Source organism: Microcaecilia unicolor, chromosome 1 (genome assembly GCF_901765095.1).
Source record: "Microcaecilia unicolor chromosome 1, aMicUni1.1, whole genome shotgun sequence".
Classification (NCBI taxonomy): Eukaryota; Metazoa; Chordata; class Amphibia; order Gymnophiona; family Siphonopidae; genus Microcaecilia; species Microcaecilia unicolor.
In genome coordinates, this window is record NC_044031.1 from 265,262,412 (window position 1) to 265,284,873 (window position 22,462).

The following is a 22,462-nucleotide window of genomic DNA, read 5'->3' on the forward strand; positions in this document are numbered from 1 at the left end:
ATAACATAGGTAGATAAAAAAGACAAACAGGAGTTAGATAGAAAATAAAATTGCATTCAAGCTTGGGCAAGAGTGGACAAGCAACTTGTGTTACAATATATGCATCCAGTGTTGGTACTTGTGTGACTAGCTAGTTGCTTCTTCCATAAAAGGCTTAGAAGTAGAGATAGTCTTGTATTGAGCAAAGTCTTTGAGGGAGTGCACTCCAGAGAATGTGGGGTAATCCAGAGAAGGCTTGTTGGCGGGTGTCACATCATGTGATATCCTTTGAAGTGGGTGTGGTTAGGCATATTCTTTGGGAGGACCTTAGTCACCTTGGAGGTGTGTAGAGAGAGATGGTGTTCTTTAAGTGCTCTGGTCCATTTCCTTTAAGAACAGGGCCGTGCCGATGCGGTAAGCGAGGTAAGCGCCGCAGGGGGGCGCCCACCTCTGGAGGGCGCCGCCGCGGTGCTTACCCTCGCCCCGCGCCGCCGAGGACTTTAAATTACCTTGGTCGCAGGCTGCAGCAGCGTCGGTGAAAGCCCTGCCGATGTCTCCCTTCCCTTGCACTCATTGGTTCCCTCAGTGTCCCGCCTTCTTCTGACGTCAGAAGAAGGCGGACACTGAGGGAACCAAGAGCGCGGTGGGGGCGGTCCGCCCCGGGTGTCAGCGGGTGGGAGGTGCTCCGCTCCCGCTGCTCCCACCCTACCTTCTTAAAAAAAAAAATAAATCAGTAAAGCGGCGTGGCAGGCAGCGCAGCTTCGCGTCTGCCCTGCTTGTAGAACAAGTAGATCTCTTCGTCGGGCCTTCGCTCACTGGGTCCCGCCCTCGAGGAAATAGGAAGTTACCTCAGTGGAGGGCGGGACCCAGTGAGCGAAGGCCCGACGAGGAGATCTACTTGTTTTACAAGCAGGGCAGACGCGAAGCTGCGCTGCCTGCCACGCCGCTTTACTGATTTATTTTTTAAAAGAAGGTAGGGTGGGAGCAGCGGGAGCGGAGCACCCCCCCCCACCCGCTGTCATCTCGACAGAGCTGGTAGTGGGGTCGGATCAGGGGTGCCCAGATGGCAGAAGGGGATGGGGTTGGGGAGGGGAGCCCAGATGACAGAAGCCCAGATGACAGAAGGGGATGGGAGCCCAGATGACAGAAGGGAATGGGGAGGGGAGCCCAGATGACAGAAGGGGATGGGGAGGGGAGCCCAGATGACAGAAGGGGATGGGGAGGGGTGCCCAGATGACAGAAGGGGATGGGGAGGGGAGGCCAGATGGCAGAAGGGGATGGGGTGGGGTGCCCAGATGGCAGAAGGGGATGGGGAGGGGAGCCCAGATGACAGAAGGGGATGGGGAGGGGAGCCCAGATGACAGAAGCCCAGATGACAGAAGGGGATGGGAGCCCAGATGACAGAAGGGGATGGGGAGGGGAGCCCAGATGACAGAAGGGGATGGGGAGGGGTGCCCAGATGACAGAAGGGGATGGGGTGGGGTGCCCAGATGACAGAAGGGGATGGGGTGCCCAGATGACAGAAGGGGATGGGGTGGGGTGCCCAGATGGCGGATGGGGAGGGGGAGCCCAGATGACAGAAGGGGATGGGGAGGGGAGCCCAGATGACAGAAGGGGATGGGGAGGGGTGCCCAGATGACAGAAGGGGATGGGGTGGGGTGCCCAGATGACAGAAGGGGATGGGGTGCCCAGATGACAGAAGGGGATGGGGAGGGGATCTCAGATGGCAGAAGGGGATGGGGTGGGGAGCCCAGATGGGGTCTGGGCTGAAAGGGGAGGCCCTAATGCAAGGCATGTGGATGAAGGGAGCTGGAACTGGGGGCTGAAAAGGAGGGTAGGTGGGATAAGGGGGCTAGTACTGGGACTGGGGGCTGAAAAGGGACAAGAGCTGAAACTGGGGGGACTGGGGGCTGAAAAGAAGACAGGGAGAAGTGGCTGGGGCTGAAGCTCGGGACTAGTGAGAGAAAAGGGCTGCGTTTGAAACTGGGGGCTGAAAAGGGGACAGGGAGAAGTGGCTGGGGGCCGAAGCTCAAGACTGGTGGGAGAAAAGGGCTAGGGCTGAAACTGGGGACTGGTGAGATAGTGGGGCTGGAACTGGGGGCTGAAAAAAAGGGGCAGAGAGAGGGGACAGATCCTAGATGGAAGGGGGAGTGAGAGGGACCTTGATGGATGGGAGAGGGAGGGCAAATGGTGGATTGAGCGGACAGACAGAAAGGGCAGACAGTGGATGGAAGCGATAGAAAGGGCAGACAGTGAATGGAAGGGGGAGAGAGAGAGGGCAGATGGTGGATGGAAGGGGCAGAAATAGATGGCAGATGTAGATGGAAGGAGCAGGGAGAGAGGGCAGACATTGGATGAAGGGGACAGCAGAGAGGGCAGACACTGGATGGCAGAGAGAGAACAAAGACAGATGCTGGATGGAAGGAAGGAAGACAGTGAAAAGAAGATGAGGAAAGCAGAAACCAGAGACAACAAACTGTAAATAAAATATTTACTTTTATTTTTTTGCTTTAGGATACAGTAGTATTGTAGCTTTGTTAATAAATGTTTATAATAGGTAATCTTTTTATTGGACTAATTTTAATACATTTTGACTAACTTTCGGAGAACAAAACCCCCTTCCTCAGTCAGGATAGGATACTGTAACAGCACTATACTGTATTGACCTGAGGAAGGATGTTTTGGCCTCTGAAAGCTAAATGTATTAGTCCAATAAAATGGTATTATTTTATTTTCTATATTTGTTTTATTTCTATTTGTTAATTTGTAAAGTGGTGATTGGTTCTTGTTAGTTTTTTTTCAAATTTACATCTGCAGTCTTTATATTTTGCACAGTACTAGGGGACATTTTCTGTTTCTGTGGTGTTGCATTGTATGCAGAGTCTGGCATCTTGGGGGTTCAGTTTAATTTTTGTCTAAATAGCGTTTGGAATATGTCCACTTTGAGAATTTACATCTGCTATCTTATTTTGCAATGTATAGCAATTTGTTTCTAAGAATATTGCTGACAATTCCTGTCAGTGTGGCAAGTGGTGAGCGATCATTTTCACCGGGGGGGGCGTGATCATTTTCACAGGGGGGTAGGGGCGCCAACTGATAGTCTGCAGGGGGGCGCCAGAGACCCTAGGCACGGCCCTGTTTAAGAACTTAAAGATCAGACACTGAGTTATAAATTTAGCCCTGTATTGAACTGGTAGCCAGTGAAGTTCTTGCAGAAATGGTGTGATATGATTACATTGCTTATAACCTTCCATCAGTCTTGCTACAGCATTCTGGATCAGTTGGAGCTGGTGCAAATTGTTTATAGTCATGCCAGATTACTGTAATGCACTCTATATTGGTCTGACTTGTCTTCTTGATGATAGAGAGAGATAGCATAGTTGTTGCAGATTGTAGATGCAGTTTCAGAAGGTTGCTTGGATTTGGGGAATCAGTGTAAATGTTAAGTGTAGCTGTATCCCAAGGTCCCTGACTTGTGATTTAAGGGGGAGCTCATATCTCCAAAATGAGATTTTGATGTCACGTATGTGGCCAGTTGGGTTAGAGACCCACAGCAGTTCAGTTTTACTTGGGTTTGGGCAAAGTTTGTTATTTTTAGCCCATTATTGAATTGCTTTTAAACAGGTAGCTAGTTTACAGTGTTGTAGGTAAGTTTGGTTCAGAGGGCATGTGTAGTTGCACATTACCCATGTAGATGTAGAACTGAATATCCATTGACTGAATTACCTTGGCTAGTGGCTTCAGATAGATATTAAACAGAATAGAGGACAATATTGATCCGTATGGTACCCCCGCAGGTCAGTGATGAGGTGCTGCTAAACAGTATTGGCTGTTGACTGTCTGACCCAGACATGTACTGTGCCATTGATACCTGTTTCTGCCAGTTGTGCTAGCATGATATTGTGGTCAAAGGCAGCAGTGCTAACACTGAGGCAAATCCCCTGTATTGGTTTTTGTGAAGATCATCTAGTAGGGATATGAGGGCCATCTTCATTCCATAACTAGTCTGAATCCAGATTGACATGGGTCTAGCCAATCACTGAGCTGAACACAGTCTGTTTGTTCGATAAGTTTTCCTAGAAATAGGATGTTTGATACTGGCCGGTAACTTTCGAACTTGTCCAGGTCAAGGTTGTTCTTTCTAGTTGGGGGGGGGGGGGGGCTGGGGGCAGAGCTAGCTTCGGGGAAGGGAGAGGAGCGGTGATATCAGATGCTGGCTTTCAGCTGATTGGGCCTGAACTTCTGGTTGAAGCTCAGCTGTTGTTGGGACCGGAGGTTCAGGCCCAATCAGCTGCAAGAGACATGGAAAATACTTTTAAAAAATCCTTTCTAAGTTTGTACTTCGTTACAAAGTAGAAAAGTACAGCTTACTTATAACAAGTTACAAGTAAAATGTATGGCAAAAAAAAGTAAAAGTATTGCCAATTGTACTAAGTACGGTAAACAAAGTAAAAGTTCTTTGTTACTACCCATTTGTGTTGATTTTACGGTTTATGCAATTATTGGGTGTTGGATTGAAACTTTTAGGCTCATCTAGAGAACCAGTGCAAAATCCATTAAAACTGACTGTTCCTAAGGAGTAATATTATACAAGTAATCAAGTATTTTATTTTTCCTTGTAAATATGGGCAAAGTAAACTAGTCAGCTGATCTTCGATCTGACAGTGGTATCCAGTGATTAGCCAAACAAAGATATTGGATGCTTCTGATAATGAAAACAGTTTACTGCAGGACTTTGTCCTGTCATTCAGGTTAGAATTGAAATATATTCTGAAGGTCATGTCTGATGGCTTGGCTTGCAGATGACATCCAAATGGAAAATGACGATGGAAAACTAATGGAAAAACTCATTTTGGCGGAGATCATGTACTTTTAGGTGATATAGATTTTTGTTTGTAATTATTAGATTAAGCAAAACTCACTGTAGTCCAGGCTTTTGTCTTTCGCTTCATGCTCCGGAAACTTCCAGCCTGTTGCTTCCTTTTATAAGACTGTCATGGTACTCATCGATGTTTCTGCTTGTTTTTTGCAGCATGCTCTGCTGGCAATGAAATTTATTATGGCATTTGTGATTCCTGACTACCCCTATGAGATCCGGATGAAATTGGCCAGGATGGAGTTTGAGTCACTGGAAGCTCTCAAACAAAAGCAGGTAAGGAACGGGCACTTTCTTCAACTCAATTTCTACTGCTAGAAACAGAAAGAAGTTATTACAGGAACAGAATCTGTTGTCTGCACTATTCAGCTGATCTCTCTATAAGGTCATTTCACTTTCTCTCCACATTTGCAGCTGGACCTGAGAGAAGACTGGTAAGGAATATCTTGGGAGCATGTGCTGTGCAGAGCATTTTTTTTCAGCGTTTTTCATTATTTTACCATTTTTTAGATCACAGCTTCAGCATATTTTCCACCCAGCCACGTTATATGCTTAGTGGGGAGGAAGAGCTGTCTGTTGTTACGCTTGTACGGTTTCCCTGTAATAACTGCAGAAAATGTGGGACATTCAGATTAAAAACCTTGTCTTTATCAGAGCTCCTGTGATCACCTTGCAGACCATGTTCGATAACAGCTTGTGTTTATGTTATCTGTTTGGGATCTAGGCGTGTAGCTAGAAGTGTGATTGTTGAAAATGTTTCCTTTGCAACCATGGAGGCATCAAAGCCTTAAGGGCTTCCTCATTTCCTTCCTTACCATGGTGCTTGTCCTACAGAGTGAAGAGAAAAAGGACATCTGCAAAAATTGACATGGTGATGCAGAATATTTTAGTGATCATCAGCTGTTGTGTCAGCACAGATTCATAATCCTGTCTTTATTAGGAATGTATCAGAAATGCAGGTCTCTGCGTGCAGGAGGGGTACAAGTATTAGATCTGTCTGTCCAGCTGTTTACAGAGGTGCACTGTATTGTGATTTGAGTCGTTGGTGCTGTGCTTCTGCTGGTCTTTTTTAATGGAATATGTTCTAGCCTATTACAATCACAAGTCTAGTTTAAAAAAATAAAAAGCTAGCAACCAGATGTCACCCCGGAGCAAAATTGCAGACTCTAGATTGTTATCCTGCAGATAGCTCTTTGCCTTACAAAGAGCTGAACCCTGAAAAGCTGCCTTGCTCTGATCACATAGACACAGCCTGATCACAGACACAGCATAAAAAAGCAAACACAGGAATCCAGACTGATGTGCTCCTAGGATGGATTTAGTGTGAAATTACTCAGAGCTGATAGCTTCTTTCTAAATTCCTCATCTGAGGTTAAAAAGAGCAAGCTTCCAGGCTGTGATTTTAGTTGATCCTTTGTGCACTGTGTTTTCATTTTCTAAGCTGCTGAAAGTAGGTCATTCACTGAAACCTGAGGCTATCAGAGTTGTGAGTTTTTTAGGCCAAGTAGAGCGCTGCTGGGTGCAAAGACTCGAACCTGGATACTGCTTGGCGGCCGAGCAACCCCAAAGTTCACCTGCGGTGACCGCTGTTCCCCGGGGGTTGAGCCCCCAGGTGCGGCCGGCCAGCAGGACTTGTGCAGCGGGACGAGAGAAATCCGGATGCACGCAAAAGTCAGTAGGCAGGCAGCAGGTCAGAATAATCCGGGTGTAGAAAGGAGTCAGTAGGCAGGCAGCAGGTCAGAGAGTAATCCGGGTGCAGACAAGAGTCAGTAACGAGGAATAAGGAAAAAGGGAAACAAAGGAGCAGCGTGACACCTACCTCAATAGAAGCTGAAGCCCCGAGGGACAGGGAAGGCTCGTGGAAATAGTGGCGGCATCTGACGTCAGCCGGCCGCGCTGGGGCAGAGAGCCTCGTCACGCAGGGGCGTCAGCATTGGGGCGTCTTCGGGCCAGCGTCTGACGTTGACAGACATGAGGGAGCGCCGAATCGTTATGGCGGTGTGCGTCCCTGCGCCGCCAGAAGACCCAACCGGGACCGAGGTGAGGGACGTGACAGAGGCAGAGCAGAATATGGCCACCTTTAGTTAGACTGCATCTCAAGTCTTAGTCTGTTTATCAGTAACATTTTGTAATGTTCTTCCTTCCTCGATAATGCACACTGCAGCTATGAGCATAAGTTCTAATGTGCAGGGTTGTTATTTTTTTACTCACATTCTGAGTCATATGAATATAAGCAGAAAAGAAAGGCACGTGTGCATTTTCTGTCTTGTTGTTGTCTTATAGGACAAAGCAATTCTTATCAGTTTTTAACTACCTGTTGCTCTGTGTCCAGCAGCCGCATTCCCTGTTAGATCTTCCTTTAAGCTGGGGAGGGGTGCTTTCTGGCTCCTGCACAGTGGTGTGCTGGTAAATTTTTAACAACAGGCTCTCTCCCCGGTCCACCTCGGCGCCCCCCCCCCCCCGTCCACCTCTGCGCCCCCCAAAATTGCAGAGCTGGCTATAGCCGGTGGGTGGCAATGCATTACTCTCTCCAGGAAAAAAAAATTAAATGATCCCAGGTTCCAATCTAATTCATGTTTAATGTGGGATAAAATGCCATAAATAAGTAAATAAATATAAACTTTTAATGTTGAGCACCTGATATAAGTACATAAGTAATGCCATACTGGGAAAAGACCAAGGGTCCATCGAGCCCAGCATCTTGTCCACGACAGCGGCCAATCCAGGCCAAGGGCACCTGGCAAGCTTCCCAAACGTACAAACATTCTATACATGTTATTCCTGGGATTTTGGATTTTTCCAAGTCCGTTTAGTAGCGGTTTATGGACTTGTCCTTTAGGAAACCGTCCAACCCCTTTTTAAACTCTGCTAAGCTAACCGCCTTCACCACATTTTCCGGCAATGAATTCCAGAGTTTAATTACACGTTGGGTGAAGAAAAATTTTCTCCGATTTGTTTTAAATTTACTACACTGTAGTTTAATCGCATGCCCCCTAATCCTAGTATTTTTGGAAAGCGTGAACAGACGCTTCACATCCACCTGTTCCACTTCACTCATTATTTTATATACCTCTATCATGTCTCCCCTCAGCCGTCTCTTCTCCAAGCTGAATAGCCGTAGCCTCCTTAGTCTTTCTTCATAGGGAAGTCGTCCCATCCCCGCTATCATTTTAGTCGCCCTTCGCTGCACCTTTTCCAATTCTACTATATCTTTCTTGAGATGCGGCGACCAGAATTGAACACAATACTCAAGGTGCGGTCGCACCATGGAGCGATACAAAGGCATTATAACATCCTCACACCTGTTTTCCATACCTTTCCTAATAATACCCAACATTCTATTCGCTTTCCTAGCCGCAGCAGCACACTGAGCAGAAAGTTTCAGTGTGTTATCGACGACGACACCCAGATCCCTTTCTTGGTCCGTAACTCCTAATGTGGAACCTTGCATGACGTAGCTATAATTCGGGTTCTTTTTTCCCACATGCATCACCTTGCACTTGCTCACATTAAACGTCATCTGCCATTTAGCCGCCCAGTCTCCCAGTCTCGTAAGGTCCTCTTGTAATTTTTCACAATCCTGTTGCGAGTTAACGACTTTGAATAACTTTGTGTCATCAGCAAATTTAATTACCTCGCTAGTTACTCCCATCTCTAAATCATTTATAAATATATTAAAAAGCAGCGGTCCTAGCACAGACCCCTGAGGGACCCCATTAACTACCCTTCTCCATTGTGAATACTGCCCATTTAACCCCACTCTCTGTTTCCTATCCTTTAACCAGTTTTTAATCCACAATAGGACATTTCCTCCTATCCCATGACCCTCCAATTTCCTCTGTAGCCTTTCATGAGGTACCTTGTCAAACGCCTTTTGAAAATCCAGATACACAATATCAACCGGCTCCCCTTTGTCCACATGTTTGTTTACTCCTTCAAAGAATTGAAGTAAATTGGTCAGGCAAGATTTCCCCACACAAAAGCCGTGCTGACTCGGTCTCAGTAATCCATGTCCTCGGATGTGCTGTGTAATTTTGTTTTTAATAATAGCCTCTACCATTTTCCCCGGCACCGACGTCAGACTCACCGGTCTATAATTTCCCGGATCTCCCCTGGAGCCTTTTTAAAAAATGGGCGTTACATTGGCCACCCTCCAATCTTCCGGTACCACGCTCGATTTTAAGGATAAGTTGCATATCACTAGCAGTAGCTCCGCAAGCTCATTTTTCAGTTCTATCAGTACTCTAGGGTGAATGCCATCCGGTCCAGGAGATTTGCTACTCTTCAGTTTGCCGAACTGCCCCATTACGTCCTCCAGGTTTACCGTGAAGTCAGTAAGTTTCTCCGACTCGTCCGCTTGAAATACCATTTCCGACACCGGTATCCCACCCAAATCTTCCTCAGTGAAGACCGAAGCAAAGAATTCATTCAGTCTCTCCGCTACGTCTTTGTCTTCCTTGATCGCCCCTTTTACCCCTCGGTCATCCAGCGGCCCAACCGATTCTTTTGCCGGCTTCCTGCTTTTAATATACCGAAAAAAAATTTTACTATGTTTTTTTGCCTCTAATGCTATCTTTTTTTCGTAATCCCTCTTGGCCTTCTTTATCTGCGCCTTGCATTTGCTTTGACACTCCTTATGCTGCTTCTTGTTATTTTCAGATGATTCTTTCTTCCATTTTCTGAAGGCGTTTCTTTTAGCCCTAATAGCTTCCTTCACCTCACTTTTCAACCAGGCCGGCTGTCTTTTGGAGTTCCGTCTTTCTTTTCTAATTTGCGGAATGTGTATGGCCTGGGCCTCCAGGATGGTATTTTTGAACAGCGTCCACGCCTGTTGTACAGTTTTTACTCTCTCAGTTGCCCCTCTAAGTTTTTTTTTACCGTTCTTCTCATTTTATCATAGTCTCCTTTTTTAAAGTTAAACGCTAACGTATTTGACTTTCTGTGTACAGTTACTTCAAGGTCGATATCAAAACTGATCATATTATGGTCACTGTTATCAAGCGGCCCCAGTACCATAACGTCCCTCACCAGATCATGCGCTCCACTAAGGACCAAGTCTAGAATTTTTCCTTCTCTCGTCGGCTCCTGCACCAGTTGCTCCATAGGGAACATATTCCAAACACTATAATGAAAATAAAATGATTTTTTCTACCTTTGTTGTCTGGTGACTGTTTTTCTGATCATGCTGGCCCAGTATCCGATTCTGCTGCTATCTGTCCTCTTAACTCCGTTTCCAGGGCTTCCTTTCCATTTATTTCTTTCCTTTCCTCCTTTCTTCTTCATTTCTGGTCCTCAGCTTCTGCCTATTTTCTTCATCCATGTGCAGTTTTTTCTCCTCTCTTCCTTTTCCCTTATCTCATCTCCTTCCTCACTCTTCCTCCCCTCCATCCATGTCCAGCATTTATTCTCTCTCCCTCTTCTCCCCCTGCCCTGCATCCACACATGGCCAGCGACCCTTCGCTCCCCTGCCCTGCATGCACTCATGGCCAGCGACCCTTCTCTCCCCTGCCCCCCATCCACCCATGGCCAGCGACCCTCCTCTCCCCTGCTCTCCATCCACCCATGTCCAGCAGTGACCCTCCTCTCCCCTGCCCTGCATGCACCCATGGCCAGTGACCCTTCTCTCCCCTGCCCTCCATCCACCCATGGCCACCGACCCTCCTCTCCCCTGCCCTGCATGCACCCATGGCCAGCGACCCTCCTCTCCCCTGCCCTCCATCCACCCATGGCCAGCGACCCTCCTCTCCCCTGCCCTGCATGCACCCATGGCCAGCGACCCTTCTCTCCCCTGCCCTGCATGCACCCATGGCCAGCAGTGACCCTCCTCTCTCCTGCCCTGCATGCACCCATGGCCAGTGACCCTTCTCTCCCCTGCCGTCCATCCACCCATGGCCAGCGACCCTCCTCTCCCCTACCCTCCATCCACCCATGTCTAGCAGTGACCCTCCTCTCCCCTGCCCTGCATGCACCCATGGCCAGCGACCCTTCTCTCCCCTGCCCTCCATCCACCCATGTCCAGCAGTGACCCTCCTCTCCTCTCCCCTGCCCTGTATGCACCAGCAGCTCCCTTCCCTGCCACCCCCTCCCAACTTGTTCCGCAAATTCTCCTGCTTCCTCCCTCCCTCCCGATCCGGTCCCTCACTGACCCTACCTTGGCCATCAAATTCTTCGGGGCAGGCAGTGTTGCCTGCCTGCTGCCATCGCTGACTTTCCTCCGCCGCCCGATCCCGCTTCAAAATGGCCGCCGAGACTTACAGAAGTCTCGCGAGGCCGCCTCTGGAAGTCTCGGCGGCCATTTTTAAAGTGCAAACAGGCAGCGGGGGAGAGTCAGCGATAGCAGCGGGCAGGCAACACTGCCTGCCCCGAAGAATTCGATGGTCAAGGTAGGATCGGTGAGGGACCGGATCCGGAGGGCGGAGGGAGGGAGAGTCGGCTCGCCCTTTCCAACAACCGGCTCGCAAGTCCGGACAAAATTTAACAACCGGATCTTGCGAGCCGGCTCCAGCACACCACTTCTCCTGCAGCACAAAAGACCTGTGTGCCGATTTCCTTTCTGGTGGGGCTCCTGGGATCTCTCACATTAGCAGTGAGATATGAGCAGGCTCTGGTGTTGGAGGAGGGAGCAGAATGTGTCTGCTGTGTGGGGGTAAATCCTGCTGGGTCAGTAGTGATTTGCAAGGGTTCATCTGTCTTTGAGGAGGCTTTACCACAAGTCCTCAGCCAATAAGAAAACCTGTGTCATCCCAACAAGTCATCTTGAGCAGGGAGTGATGGGAGTAAAGGCTTTAAAAAATGTTGGAGTATTCTGTGTGCTGTGGGTTGTTGTACTGTTTCTTAAGGGATGTGGTTTGTATGTGTGCTTGCTGCTCCATTTCCTTTGTGTGGTCTACTTTCAGTGCAGGTAAGGAAAATATTTATTTTTATGCATTCATATTTGTTATACCACCATTAACTGGTCTGCACAGGGCCCCACCATTGCTAAGACCAGCCCTGATCTGGAATTCAGATAGAATTATGCTGACATGGATGATTGTATTTCAGCGTTGGCTTTATGTCATGAGGACAATTCCACTTTGGTTCTTGCATAAAGATTTAATGCTTCTGAGGTGTGAGCAGGGGGAAATGCTGTTGGGGGGGGGGGGGAGGAAGAAGCTGAATTTACACTTCAAGTATTTATTAGGTAAATGGAAAATTGAGGGGGGGTTACCTGATTTTAAGTTGTATAATTGGGCTAGTCTATTACAACACCCACTCAGTTGGAGAAGGCCTTTTTCACCCTCCTTGCACCTACAATTTTTTGTTGGACGCAGGGAAAGAGAGTCTTCCTATTATAGTTAGGCGGAGTATACTTCTGCAGCCTCTTTGGGAAATTTGGAGGGCAACAAGATCCTTCCACTTCTCTTTTTCTTCCATTAGGGGGTAATGCAAAATTTCAGGCCAGGTAACGAAAATGGTGTATTAATCAAATAGCAAACAGGAAGTGTATGTCTCCTAGAACATTGTGTGCAAGAAGATGATAAGCTGTTCTCGTTGCTAGAATTTAGATAGAGGCTGGGTTCTCAGTGTTCTGTACTTATCTACTTTATGCCATATACTGGACAGTTACACATATGCTATGGATATTGGGAGGGTGGGAATAAAAATGGAATAAAATTGTAATGTTATATTATTTTATATTATGGATGGTTGGATACACAATAAAACAGTTAAATCATAAAAATAACCTGGAACATTGAAAGGGCCACTGAGAGGTTTAAAAACCAGCCAACGAATTTTTAAATTTAATACATTATTTATTTATTTATTTATTTCGATTTTGCTCACACCTTTTTCAGTAGTAGCTCAAGGTGAGTTACATTCAGGTACACTGGATATTTCTCTGTCCCAGGAGGGCTCACAATCTAAGTTTGTACCTGAGGCAATGGAGGGTTAAGTGACTTGCCCAAGATCACAAGGAGCAGCAGTGGGATTTGAACCGGCCACCTCTGGTTCCATAACAACAAAGAATTGATGTGATATCTTCTCAAGTGCCATATCAAGTCAACAACCTGGCCGCAGCATTCTGAACCATCTGTAACGCATGAAGATGAATGGATGCAAAACAGTTAACAGTAATCTAATCCCGATACAGTCAGTGTTGTAGTCAATGGCGTTAAATCAATAGGTTACAGCAAATGGCGCAGTCACCTCAAGAGTCGAAGCTTATAAAAGGCAGTCCTAACTACAGTCTGCAGTTGACACTTAAACAATAATTGTTCATCAATTTGTTCTCTAAAGTCCTGAACAACTAGTAGCAAAGCTAATTCATTATTATTCAGCTTTATTGTGGAAAGAGATAGTTGACCCTGGTTTCTTAATCCAAAGGGTAATGAGCCATGCACATCATTACAGTGAAAAGTGAAACAGGCTGCCTGCAGAATGGAGACCTTAAAGTGACCTTGAATAAAAAGGTATGGGAGTAGCTCTTTATGACTCTTTCAGGGTGTAATGTCATTAGTCAGTAAAAAGTCATTATGTTCTCATGTCTGTCGCAATGCATTTTTTCTGTGCAGTCACTCAGTCGAATCGGGAGTTTATATATTGCCTTTCTGGTCCATGTGTAAAAACAATGCAATTATTTTAACCTATGGCAGATATAGGCGCAAGCGAAATAGCAGTCTTGCGAGCTCAACTTGACAGTCTCTGAAATATGTAATACCATGGCATGGTGTTCCCACAGAGATACACTAGTCAGTGAAAGTGAGACCTGCAGCTTTATGTGTGGAGAATTTCAGGTTCTGTTTCCTGGGTAAAATCACTTATTTTGCCCACTGAACCTCCACTGCTCAGCAAAGTGGCATACAGAATTTAAGGTGGGTTTATTTCTAACATCAGATAGTTTATCTCTCTGTATAATAATTCAGATCAAGCGCACCTAGAGACAAGATAAACTCACCCAGACTTAAGTTCCAGATTTTAAATGATGCAGCAGCAGTGCAAACGAAAACAAGTGTCTCCAAAATATCAGGTTGGGTGTTTCCTACCTTTTTGCAGCTTCTCTTTTTCGTTACCTCAGGTTGCTTTTTTCGTTTTTTCCTCGTAAAGGGAATTTTTGACACATTACATTTTTTGATTTAATATTATTTGTTTAGTATTATCACATCCCCTATTTCAAAAAAATCTCTCAGATCACTCTTTAGTTGTCTACTTTGTACCTCATGCTTCACAAAAAATCGATGCAACACCTTCACAGGATTCTGGTGAACACCAATGCTATGCCAACTCCTTTCCAATACAAAACAGCAGAGATGGGTTAAATCTTTCAGTATCTTTTTTATTTTTATTACATTTGTACCCCGCGCTTTCCCACTCATATCAGGTTCAATGCGGCTTACGTATTATATACAGGTACTTATTTGTACCTGGGGCAATGGAGGGTTAAGTGACTTGCCCAGAGTCACAAGGAGTTGCCTGTGCCTGCAGTGGGAATCGAACCCAGTTCCCCAGGACCAAAGTCCACCACGCTAACCACTAGGCCACTCCTCCACTCCACTTTAAATGCTAATAACTCTTTGGATATTAAATAGAAATCAGACTTCAAGGAGAATCTTAACAATTTTCTTTGCCTTTAATTGACAATTGCATTATTATGTAGAAACAACCACCTTTGCTTGTCCTGCTGTTTTAAAGTAGGAGAGCTAAACGTTTTGAAACAATTATACCAACCAAAATACAGCATACCATATATTGAACAAATTTCAGATTCCACATGGAAAAGTAAGTATCTTCTCCTCGAAAGAAAAAGCTCCAGGAAATAGCATAAACCAGTGGTTCCTAAACCTGATCCTGGAGGCACCCCTGCCAGTCAGGTTTTCACGATATCCACAATGAATATTCATGAGAGACATTTATCCTCCATTATCTCCTTGACCAATTTAGAGGATCTCTTTTTCTTCAAATACCAGGCAAGAAGCTTTCTGACTTTGTTACTATGTTCTAAATATGACCTGCGAGGTAACCTCAGTAGAAACTACACCTTCTCAACTTCTATAGCCTCTAGTTTTTGCTTAACTTCCATTAACCATTTATAGGTACATTTACTTCCAGTTAGTGCATGGGCTTTCTGGCATTTATCCAGGTCTAATTTCAGGGCCTGCAACTTAGCTTCCCTTGCTGTCTTGTAAATTGCTGCTATTTGCAACAATTTCCCTCTTATAAAGGTCTTCCCTACATCCCAGACAGTCCTTACTGCCATCCCATCTTCATCATTGAAAAACAGGAACTCTTCCCAAGCGGACCGCAGTTGCAGTTGTACCCCCTTTTTACCTAAGAGTCCCACATTTAATCGCCAACACTCCCTTTGTTCCACATCCCTCCAGATTCGCCATGGTAAATACTACTGCATGATCTGACAGACATATGGGATCTATACCCATCAGTGTGATTCTGTTAATAGTACCCCTTTCCACCAGAATTCAGTCAGTCCTAGAATAAGTTTTATACTTTGAAGAGAAACAGGAGCATTCTTTTTTCCCTGGGTTACATTCTCCCCAAATATCCACATACTCATAAAGCTCAATAGTGTCTTGAAAAGCTTTCCCTTCCCTTTTCCACTCTTCCCTGACCTCTCTCCCAGAATGAGTAAAAAAAATCAATTTAATTCTACTCATTCTACATCACTCAGGATTCTGTAGACCTCAATCATATCTCCTCTCATCCATCTCTTTTCCAAGCTGAAGAGCCCTAACCTCTTTAGCCTTTCCTCATACAAGAGGAGTTCCATCCCTTTTATCATTTTGGTTGCTCTTCTTTGAACCTTTTCTAATTCCACTATATCTTTTTTGAGACACAATGACCAGAACTGAATGCAGTTCTCAAGGTGCGGGCGCACCCCTCTTCATACTTTACAAAGGATAAGTTCTTACTTAATATTATGGCCACACCCCACTTCTTGCTTTTAAAAGAGAAGGCTGCTACTTTTCTACACCACTAATTAGCATGTTCGAGGTACATAAGTACATAAGTAGTGCCATACTGGGAAAGACCAAAGGTCCATCTAGCCCAGCATCCTGTCACCGACAGTGGCCAATCCAGGTCAAGGGCACCTGGCACGCTCCCCAAACGTAAAAACATTCCAGACAAGTTATACCTAAAAATGCGGAATTTTTCCAAGTCCATTTAATAGCGGTCTATGGACTTGTCCTTTAGGAATCTATCTAACCCCTTTTTAAACTCCGTCAAGCTAACCGCCCGTACCACGTTCTCCGGCAACGAATTCCAGAGTCTAATTACATGTCTCCTGCAATAGAACTATATCAGCTTTTAATTTTTTCAGGTGTTGCATAACTCTCTTCCGCTTCACAGGCCCATTTAGCACCCCAGTATTCAAAGTAATTACCTTAATACCCATGGCAGTATACTATTTATTTCTGTTTCCTTGCCTTCCAGATTATCCATCCATTTATCCATCTATCCATTCTCCCCCTTCTGCCCCTCTAAGAAAACATAAACCAACATACCCCAAATCCCCCCAAACTGGGATTAGACCAATTTAGAGGACCAACCAAGTATAAAACCACCTCCACCCTCCCACCAAATCACTCCCACCTCCCTTTTGAGAAAATATAAGCATGCAAATATCCGTCTTCCACCTCCCCCTTACATGAAAATCACCAAAAAAAACAATGCCCACTCCCTATTATTCATTCCCCAATATTCTCCACACCTGTGCCCACCCATTCCACCTCCAAGTCAATCCATGGAAAAATAAGAGAGGAAAAATAGAAAAGCCAAGTTAAAGAAATCACCAGAATAATAAAAACATTAATAGTACCCTCTGCCTTCTTAAATGTTAAACCCTTCATCTAACCTTCCAATTTCCTCTATGATAAATCTCCAACCTATCCCAACTCCCTGAACAATAAGTTTGTGTGGAAAAGGATTAGAACAACAATCATTGCTTTCTCTGGGAAAAGAAAATCAAACTCTGCCTAATTTCACAGTTACAATTTTGAACTTCTGTAACTTTTGTTTTTTTTCATGTAAAAGGATGGGGTTTGGACCGTTATATTACAAATTGTTTGCTCTAACAGAATTCATTAAAACCCCATTTTTGTTTTGTTTTTTGTGACTTTAGTCACCTTTTTGTAGAGATGGTTGCATATTACTGTGAAATAATTACAAAATGTAAGATTAAGTAAAGAATTGTTTACACTGCCATGCAGGAAACCTGAGTTTGATTCCCTAACCTGGCTGTCCTGCTCTCTGGGCCAGCAGGGGCTGGCGATGTCTGAGTCTGCCTTCTCACCTCTTTGAGGTAGGGAAAAGGGAAGGCGTATTGACCATACCTTCAACTTCCAATGAACTGGTGGAACTATTGTTAGTAACATGTAAATTATCTTTAAAATCAAGCGTAGTACCAGAAAATTGGAGGGTAGCCCATGTAATGCCAATATTTAAAAAAGGTTCCAGAGGGGATCCGGGAAATTATAGACCGGTGAGCCTGATGTTGGTGCCGGGCAAAATGGTAGAGACTATTATAAAGAACAAAAATTACAGAGCATATTCAAAAGCATGGATTAATGAGAGAAAGCCAGCATGGATTTAGTGAAGGGAAATCTTGCCTCACCAATCTATTACATGTCTTTGAAGGGGTGAATGAACGTGGATAAAGGCGAGCCAGTTGATATTGTGCATCTGGATTTTCAGAAAGCGTTTGACAAAGTACCTCATGAAAAACTCCAGAGGAAATTGGAGAGTCATGGGATAGGAGGTAGTGTCCTATTGTGGTTTAAAAACTGGTTAAAGTTTAGAAAACAGAGAGTAGGGTTAAATGGTCAGTATTCTCAATGGAGAAGAGTAGATAGTGGGGTTCCTCAGGGGTCTGTGCTGGGACCGCTGCTTTTTAACATATTTATAAATGATTTAGAGATGGGAGTAACTAGTAAGGTAATTAAATTTGCTGACGACACAAAGTTATTCAAGTAGTTAAATCGCGGGAGGATTGTGAAAAATTACAAGAGGACCTTACGAGACTGGGCATCTAAATGGCAGATGACGTTTAATGTGAGCAAGTGCAAAGTGATGCATGTGGGAAAAAGGAACCTGAATTATAGCTACGTCATGCAAGGTTCCACATTAGGAGTCTCCTACCAAGAAAGGGACCTAGGTGTCGTCGTTGATGATACGTTGGAACCTTCTGTTCAGTGTGCTGCGGCAGCTAAGAAAGCAAATAGAATGTTAGGTATTATTAGGAAAGGAATGGAAAACAAAAATGAGGACGTTATAATGCTTTTGTATTGCTCCATGGTGTGACCATACCTCGAATATTGTGTTCAATTCTGGTCGTCACATCTCAACAAAGATATAGTGGAATTAGAAAAGGTACAGAGAAGGGCGACGAAAATGATAAAGGGGATAGGATACTTTCCTATGAGGAAAGGCTGAAGCATCTAGGGCTCTTCAGCTTGGAGAAGAGACGGCTGAGGAGAGATACCATAGAGGTCTATAAAATAATGAGTGGAGTGGAACGGGTAGACGTGAATCATTTGTTTACTCTTTCCAAAAATACTAGGACTAGGGGCATGCGATTAAGCTGCAAAGTAGTAAATTTAACATGAATCAGAGAAAATGTTTCTTCACTCAAAGTGTAATTAAACTCTGGAATTCGCTGCCAGAGAATGTGGTAAAGGCGGTTAGCTTAGCGGAGTATAAAAAGGGTCTGGACGGCTTCCTAAAGGAAAAGTCCATAGACCATTATTAAATTGACTTGGGGAAAATCAACTGCTTATTTCTGGGATAAGCAGCATAAAATGTATTGAGCTTTTCTGGGATCTTGCCACGTATTTGTGACCTGGATTTGCCACTGTTGGAAACAGGATACTGGGCTTGATGGACCTTTGGTCTGTCCCAGTGTGGTACTTATGTACTTGCGTACAACCTGGCCAAATTTCGGGAAAACCTTCATCAGGGGGTCACATAAGTTTCCTCAATACATTCACAGATTCAATGTATGTACTGCAGTAACTGCATAGAAAAAGCTCTGGTCCTATTCCAAAAGTGAGAACCTGCATTGAATCTGTGAATGCATTGTGGAAACCTATGTGACCCCTGACAAAGTTTTTTCCGAAACTTGACCAGGTTGGGTCCTGTTTCCATTAAAGATGACATTTGGATAAACTTTTGCTGTGTTTGATCTTTCTTGGATCGCGGCTGCTGTTTGGTTGTCTGTTCTTCTTCTGCAGTAGACTGTCTCCTGTTTGTTTCTGAAACATTTGTTGTATAAAATGTTTAAGGGTTGACCCAGTGGCTCAGTGGTCATGTAGACGGTGCCCAATTCAGTCCCTGAGTTGGGTCTTCGGCTCCCAGGTTTGGCTGGAAGATCCAGTGAAGGCAGCGCTCACAGGCCCTGGTGCGAGAAAGTCATGATCATTACATAAAGGTTTTGCCCGTTGGCCCAGATTTAAGTTCCTTGATTCAGGATTCCTGAAGGAACCCTAGCACATGGGGTGTGGCTCCAAGCCCAAGAGCATTACTACAATAATCAGGTTTGGTTTGGGATATAAACAGTGGCGTAGCTAGGTGGTGCCATGGGGGCTTGGGCCCCCGATTGGCTGGCAGGGGTCCCCAACCCCCGCCAGCTGAGGACTCTGTCCAGTGCTGGTCTGCGGCGGTGCCGCCACCGGAGACCAGTTCTGGACAAAGTCTTCAGTTGGTGAGGGTTGGGGAATCCCACCAGCCAAGGTATTTGCGGTGGCGGGGGCGGTGAGGGGGCTGGCAGCAAAGGGAGTGACCAAAATGTGCCCCCCCCCCCCCCCCACCTTGGGTTCTGGCACCCTCCCACCTCGAGGTCTGGCTACGCCCCTGGATATAAATAAGAGAAAAATCCCTGGGGAGCTGTGGATGAAGGCACATGGACCCCCAGCCTCACTGAAAATTGCCCTCCCTTCCATAGGTACCTGAAGTGTTTACTGACTGCACATAGGGAGTTCATTTCAAAAACATGCTTTATGACACTGACCTTACACCTGGAATAAAGCAGATGCGAAGTTTGAGATTGCAGGAATGTCCGTGGGGATATTTCCCTTTGAAAAAGTGGTTTCAACCGGCCTGTAAGCAGTGCAGATATTTTTTTTTAATGTCTCTTTATAACTGCATAGTTTAATCCTGCTTGGTTGAAGCCATTAAATGCCTGGAGTAGTGCCAGATGGGGAGAGAGATGTCAGCTTGCTAGCAGCATTTTGCTCTTAATAAGACATTGTGTTTACCAGATCACATTAGATATTCATCAGTGTAGAACAGGCTAATCAAATTAAACAATCCCTCTTTTTACCTTGGGGCATTTTTAAGCTTTACATTTAATAAGAATTTTAAAATATGGAAGCAAAAAAGATCAATGTACTGGAAAGAAATACAAGGACTCATGAAAAATAATACAGGAAACATTCTAAACTTTTTGTCCAAATGTGGTAGCAGTAGAAATAAAATTGACGAGCATTTGTACTGCTCTCAATTTGAGAGAAATGAAAAGAAAACAAGAAAAACAAATTAAAGGAACTAGTAGTATAAGTCAAAACTAGCTAATTCAAAAATGGCAAAGCAATGGAAGTGTCCATATACTTAATGTAGTTATAGTTTATAACAATCCCCCCTCCCCCACCTTCCCCAGGTAAAGCCACAAAGAGATGTACTCAAGTAGAAGACTGCATATTAATTCGAGAAAGCTTGCAACAAGTACATAGAATCTCTAAAGGAGAGGAAGGGATAGTATATGGCATGGATGGGCAGACTGGATAGGCCATATGGCCTTTATCTGCCTTCATTTTTCTAAATGTCACTGATATCACCAAGGTTTTATCCTGAGGAAAAGATCTTCAGTGGCTGGGTTATGTCTTTCTTGAAACTTAATAAGACATTTGCAGGGATATCAAAGCAGAAAACTGAGTACCAGTAGGCAAAGTTATTGCTTGTTGTATCAACAACTATGTGTGTTTTTGTTCTGTCACTGTAGAAATATGAGGAAAGGTACATAGTAGCATAGTAACATAGTAGATGACGGCAGAAAAAGACCTGCACGGTCCATCCAGTCTGCCCAACAAGATAAACTCATATGTGCTACTTTTTGTGTATACCTTATCTTGATTTGTATCTGTCATTTTCAGGGCATAGACCGTATAAGTCTGCCCAGCACTATCCCTGCCTCCCAACCACCGGCTCTGGCACAGACCATATAAGTCTGCCCAGCACTATCCCCGCCTCCCAACCAGCCCCCCCTCCCACCACCGGCTCTGCCACCCAATCCAGTCCAAATCAGGCTTAAGAATGGAGGAGACCTGCACAGTAACCATGGAAACTTTAGCCTCAGGAAGGAGGTTGAAGTTTTCTGTGCAGGCTCTTCAGAGATGACTGTACCATATGGGAGTCATCTTCGCTCATTCTACTGTTTTCTTTGTGATAAATAGTAAACTTTGAAGTTGGCAGTAGAGCCGCCAACAGATATCTTGGCACCTTTAAAAGGTACATTTTAAATCATATTAATCCCTGCAATTGTCAGACTTCCAAAAGTTCAAGAACCTTAAATTCAGGAACCTGTTACATTTCAGAGTCTGAGTTTTGTTATTCAAAGCAGAATTCATTCCCTGATTCCGTAATATCTTGAACTTCAGAACTTCCAGTTTATTTGCATGGTCAATATGTGTAGCATCATACAACTCTACTTGTGATTGCACTTCTTTCGAAGTGAAGGAAAATTAATTGAAATGTTTAGAAAGATATTGCTTCAAAGATTCAAATGCAGGCCAGATAAAATCTAAAGCTATTGCCTAAGGCTTTACCAGGACCCTCACCCACTTGACTTAAAATTGCCCCCACTCTAGAGATTGTTTCCATCTTCTGGGCTTCACCATCGACCACAGGCTATTACCTCACCAAGATCCTAGGTGAACCCAATTGCCCTGTTGCAGCAACTGCAGAGGCCAATTCCAACTTTGTTGGGTCCAAATGAATGAGGAAAGCTGAAGCAGCATCCACACCACCTCGGAATCTTTGTCCTAAAGCAGACAGTTTGGATAATACAGTAGTGCACAGGTAATAGAAGGGTAACGTTTGATAAATAAAGAGCCCCACAATGTTTTGCTTTGTTTGAGTATAACATCATTTTGGTTGGAATGGTTTGACAGCTTATTGAGTATGTGTTGAGTTTGGTGACATTGGCCAGGTTTCATTGTCATGAATTATATATTTTACACATCTGTTAGTGGTTGCTTGCATTTCATTGCTTTATGTTTAGTATATTTCCACTGTATTTAATTTAAAAAATCTTTTCAGTAGAAATGATGTGAAAGAAAAGAATTACTCAAGATGATGATGGGCATAATCTTTTGAGAATGTAAAGGTTCATTCATCGGATGAATGAAGAAAGTATTTTTGATCTTAAAACTTCAAGTGCATTTCTAGATAATGTGTATTTTGGTCCCTAAAAGGTTTCATAACCTACAAAAATAACTGTGTCCTACTAAATTAAAATTCCTCCTTTCCTTTTTTGACCATCTGAGAGCCAATTTAATAATAGGTCACCTGTGTGAAAAGTTCAAAAAAGTGCATATGTTGTAAGGCAGCTATGTGCATTTA

The 22,462-nt window shown here is 44.6% G+C and overlaps 1 long non-coding RNA gene across 1 annotated transcript in view; it reads left to right on the forward strand.

The window, feature by feature from the left end:
* The first annotated feature begins 4,990 nt into the window (after positions 1 to 4,990).
* Positions 4,991 to 22,462, forward strand: part of LOC115472068 — a 99,804-nt gene continuing 82,332 nt past the window's right edge. The window contains exon 1 of the long non-coding RNA XR_003942461.1: positions 4,991 to 5,131. This is a non-coding gene — a long non-coding RNA (uncharacterized LOC115472068). The remainder of the gene's footprint in view (positions 5,132 to 22,462) is intronic.